The sequence below is a fragment of the Bos indicus genome, chromosome 14 (genome assembly GCF_029378745.1).
Source record: "Bos indicus isolate NIAB-ARS_2022 breed Sahiwal x Tharparkar chromosome 14, NIAB-ARS_B.indTharparkar_mat_pri_1.0, whole genome shotgun sequence".
Classification (NCBI taxonomy): Eukaryota; Metazoa; Chordata; class Mammalia; order Artiodactyla; family Bovidae; genus Bos; species Bos indicus.
Window position 1 is genome coordinate 53859814 of NC_091773.1, and position 5429 is coordinate 53865242.

General features: G+C 39.5%; 1 non-coding gene across 1 annotated transcript; it reads left to right on the forward strand.

The window, feature by feature from the left end:
• Positions 1-4941: 4941 nt before the first annotated feature.
• On the forward strand, positions 4942-5044 carry LOC139187041 (U6 spliceosomal RNA). Its single transcript, XR_011570743.1, has one exon. It is a non-coding gene; the product is annotated as a U6 spliceosomal RNA (small nuclear RNA).
• The last annotated feature ends 385 nt before the right edge of the window (positions 5045-5429 follow it).

Sequence of the window (5429 nt, forward strand, 5' to 3'; positions counted from 1 at the left end):
ATCGACTTAGCATGCATGCATGCATGCATTGGAGAAGGAAATGGCAACCCACTCCAGTATTCTTGCCTGGAGAATCCCAGGGACAGAGGAGCCTGTTGGGCTGCCGTCTATGGGGTCACACAGAGTCGGACACGACTGATGCGACTTAGCAGCAGCAGTAGACTGTGGTGAACTTAATAAAACATAGAACTTGATTTGATAATGATAAATTGTATGTGGTTGAGCAAAACAAGCCCAGCAGTATAATAAAAAAGCAACTGCTTTTTTTTTTTTTAAGAATGGATAGGAAACATGCATTTTTAATAAGAACATTTAAATTATACCCTTTGTAATAAAAATAATTATCCTCCAACAATTGAAATTTAAAATATAAAATTAAACAAAAGATCAAAACTATATTTAGTCAAAATACTCCAAGTGAGACAGATTTAAAGATTTTAAGCTAAAAATAACTGTGAAAGAAAGGTTGAAATATGCTAAATTATTCAGCAAATAATTTTATGTTAAAGACTTTTCAAAGAGAAGACTAAAGAACATACCTCACCTGTAGGCATAAAAGTGTTAATTCAAATTATATGTTCCTCTTGAAGTTTTTGGTTTTACTGATATATAATTCATATATCATGTAATTTACCCATTTAAGTGTACACTCAATGTTTTTAAAAATATATTCAGAAAGGGCACCTATTGCCACATTCTAATTATAAAACACTTTCATCACCTCAAAAATAAACCCCATACTTATCAGCAGTCATTCTTTGTTACCTCAACCCTTCTCCCTGCTACCCAAAATACACAGTTTTGTTGACTATTAATGTCTGTATATAGATTTCTCTATTCTGGACTTTTTATATAAATTGAATCATGCAATGTGTGGTCTTTCATGACTGACTGCTTTCATTCAACATAATGTTTTCAAAGTTCATGTTGTACCATGTATTGGTATTCTATTGTTTCTATTTGTCAAATGGTACCCCATTTTTGAGTATATAATATTTTGTTTATTCATTTATCACATATGAATATTTAATTGGTTCGAATTTTTCCTATTATGAATAACTTTCCTGTGAGCATTTGTGTAAAAGCTTTGTGTGGACAGATTTCTTTTGAGTATTAACTTGGGAATAGACTATGCTTAATGTTTTGATGAATCACCAATTTTCTAAAACTATTGCGCCATTTTACAGTCACATCTATAATGTGTGTGTATTCCAATTTGTCTAGATTCTCTCCAATACTTTTGTCTCCAATACTTGCAGACAACCTGGTGGATGTAATGGCCTTTTATTATGGTCTTGATTTGCATTTTCCTAGTGCCTATGTGCATGTTGCTGAAATGTGCTTCTTCTAATTATAATATCAATATTTTAAAAGAAGAAAACATTTTAGAATACTTATATAAACATTAAATAGTGACTCTGATGACAAGAAAAAAGGTAAATGTTTAATAAAAAATTCAGGTTTGGGGAAATCCAATTACACATTCCACCAAAGATGCCATTGCCTTTTCTTTTCTTGGACAGTTAAGATGTGTCAGGGGAAGACCATATTAATATGTTTTTATACTATCAGTGGAAAATTCCCCATTATTTTACCCCAAAAAAATACCTGAGAAGAAAAATATTCTGAAATAATCATGCAATATGTTGACTATTTTATTTTAATTTTGTTATGTGAACAATTTGTTGATACAGTAACACTTTTTCACTTCAAATTTATGGAGGAATTGGGTTAGCTGAATCCTAAATAAGGATAAGCTTACTCAACAAATATTATAAAGAGAAGGCTATCTCTTTTTATCTACCAGCGATACATTTTTTAGATTTTCTTAAGTTCCTGATCCAATTCTTCAAGTTGTAGGGCTATTATCAAGAGCCCTAGTACCTCTGAAGCGACTTAGCAGCAGCAGCAGCAGCAGCAGCAGTACCTCTGTATAGCAGTTTAGGTCCTTTAAGAAGCAGATGCTGTGATGGAATAGCAAATATAAGAGATTTGTTAGGGGAAATGCCTGTTTACATTTAAGGCAGCAGGAATCAGCGAGGAAAACTTCCAGATCATAATAAAATTTGATACTTTTAAAGGGAAAGGGGTGAGGAAGAAGGACTGGGTAGAAAGTGAAAGTCACTCAGTTGTGTCTGATTCTTTGCAACTCCATCGACTATACAGTCCATGGAATTCTCCAGGCCAGAATACTGGAGTGGGTAGACTTTCCCTTCTCCAGGGGATCTTCCCAACCCAGGGATTGAACCCAGGTCTCCTGCATTGCGGGTGGATTCTTTACCAGCTGAGCCACAAGGGAAGCCCGAATTGAGTAGAAAAAGGCTTAAACTGCAGTGTGACACTGAAAGAATATTAACAAGACCCCTAATGAGTTCGAAAACAAACTAACAATTAGAGAAGTTCCATGATGTGTATGAATTAACCAGTTCTTGTACTTTCATTCAGTTATTGACTGGGAGAATCCTGGAAATAGTGGCAAGAGGATTAATGACAGATTTCATGGTGCAGCAGCAGGACGCTGCTAGCAGTTTACTACATTACTTACAGTAGTTTCCCTCTTAAATGGAGATATGGGTGGCATACATCCACGGTTTCCATAGCTCATCCTTTACATAGTATAAATTCACTTCTCTGTCTATATTTTTGAAACAGTTCTTTCATTGTTTTTATGCAAAGCTTAGAAGAAGGAATTTAGTTAGATAGACTATAGGCCCCACCACTGCAGTTGAGCTCAGGGCTACAACTGGTACTCACCTTCTTTTCTTCCATTCATACATTCTAAATTTTCCTCACTCTTACTTTTATTTCCATGATTTTGTTAATCTGGCACTATGAGCTAAATGCTTGTTTCTGTAGGGTCTGTACCCTGGTGGTGAAAATCTTCTCATGGACAACAGGACTGCTGCACACGATCATTGACATTCATAATTTGGCAAGGTAACAGCAAGTGTTAGCGAAGAAGGATCTCACCAATACTCATCTCTGCTCCCATTGTGTTTAAAAGAAAAAAAATGTATCACTGTCTCCTGTTAATCTGCATAGAATATCCCTGCCAGAATAATTGTTTTGCTATCCCTTATTAGGCTCTGGAAACCAGGCATTCAGAATGTTCAGGTAGAAGTTGTAGTAGGCAGTTGATTAAAACTTTACTTTATCTCTTGGGCTTCCCTGGTGGCTCAGATGGTAAAGAATCTGCCTGCAAAGTGGGAGACCTGGGTTCAATCCCTGGGTTGGGTCGGGAAGATCCCCTGGAGAAGGGAATGGCAACCCATTCCAGTATTCTTGTCTGGAGAATTCTATGGACAGAGGAGCCTGGCAGGCTGCAGTACAAGGGTTGCAAATAGTTGGACATGACTGAGTGACTTTCACTTTATCTCTTGGCAAACAATGACCCCTCATCCTTTTGGACCATATCCTCTAACTTCATAGGGCTAGTGTTGAAAGTTTAGGGCTTCCCCAGTGGCTCAGCAGTAAAGAATCTGCCTGCAATGCAGGAGATGCAGGAGACATGGGTTTGATCCCTGGGTTGGAAAGATTTCCTAGAGTAAGTGACAACCCACTCTAGTATTCTTAACTAGAGAATCCCATGGACAGAGGAGCCTGGTGGGCTACAGTCCATAAGGTCACGAAGGGTCAGACACGACTGAAGTGACTGAGTACACATACTGGTTGAAAGCTTGGAAGCACAGATTTCCCCAGTAGATCACTGGAACTAATGATAATTGGGGACTCTCTTGCTTTCATACTTGGACCACATATTTTACCTCCTTTGATCTTCAGTGAAGAAGTGAAGTCACTCAGTCATGTCCTACTCTTTGCGACCCCATGGACTGTAGCCTACCATGCTCCTCCGTCCATGGGATTTTCCAGGCAAGAGTAGTGGAGTGGGTTGCCATTTCCTTTTCCAGAGTATCTTCCCAACCCAGGGATGGAACATGGGTCTCCTGCATTGTAGGCAGATGCTTTACCATCTAAGCCACCAGGGAAGTTTTTGATTTTCAGTAGTCATGTCTACTAAGTCGCTTCAGTCGTGTCGGACTCTGTGTGACCCCATAGACGGCAGCCCACGAGGCTCCCCTGTCCCTGGGATTCTCCAGGCAAGAACACTGGAGTGGGTTGCCATTTCCTTCTCCAATGCATGAAAATGAAAAGTGAAAGTGAAGTTGCTGAGTCTTCTCCAACTCTTAGCAACCCCATGGACTGTGGTGTCTGACTTGATGTCATGTTAAAGTACCCTACCTTCAATTTATGACACCCAGTTAATCCTCTGTGAGCCTTCTAGAAGTCATAATATATCACCAAGACTTGTAATTTCTATGGTAATGTTTCTGAATACAGCCTTCTGCCCAGTACTCACTTGCACAACTGAGTTAAACTAATCAAAGCTGTACCCTACTTGGCCCATTGGTGAACTGAAGGATCTTTGGAGATAAACTACATGCTCAGAGCATGTGAATGCAGTACAGCCACAAGAGGAATCTGAGTTTTAGCAAAGTAAGGAAGAAAGATATGGAAATGGAAAATGCTATTGAAAATTGCTACATTGATTTTCCAGGCAAGAGTACTGGAGTGGGGTGCCATTGCCTTCTCCCGTGTAACGTAAGAGAATAACAATAAATAAGACCTGCATCAGTGAAATTCTTATCTACTTTAACTTCTAAATGGCTATCATCATGTCTCCTTTAGAGTAGAATAAAATCCTCCCAACTCAAATATTTGCCTTTTGTCTTACCTTGTTCATTTCCAAAGTCAGAAGTTTATATAGCAAATGTGATTATTTAACTCTACTGTTAAAACCATTCATTGCCTTTCTACTGCCTCCAGTCCGCCTGTCAGCTATATTTGCTATGGCAGGCATTCATCATGTGAGCTGTTAACTCTGCAGGTTTTCAAAATCTCTGTGGGTTCAAGACCCTGCCTGATCTTGCATTTGTTTACTTCTCGCTTCAGTAGCACATATACTAAAACTGGAACAATACAGAGAAGATTAGCATGGCCCCTGTGCAAGGATGACATGCAAATTCATGAAGTGTTCCATATTTGGCGGCTTCCCTGGTGGCTCAGAAGGTAAAGCATCTGCCTGCTATGTGGGAGACCCAGGTTCTATCCCGGGGTCAGGAAGATCCCCTGGAGAAGGAAGTGGCAACCCACTCCAGTACTCTTGCCTGGAAAATCCCCATGGATGGAGGAGCCGGGTAAACTGCAGTGCATAAAATTGCAAAGAGTCACACACGACCGAACAACTTCATTGCTTCTCCATTCTCTTTTGGGGCTTTCCTCATTGCTCAGTTGGTAAAGAATCCTCCTGCAATGCAGGAGACCCCAGTTCATCCCTGGGTTGGGAAGATCCACTAGAGAAGAGATAGGCTACCCACTCCAGTATTCTTGGGCTTCCCTTATGGCTCAGCTGGTAAAGAATCTTCCTGCAA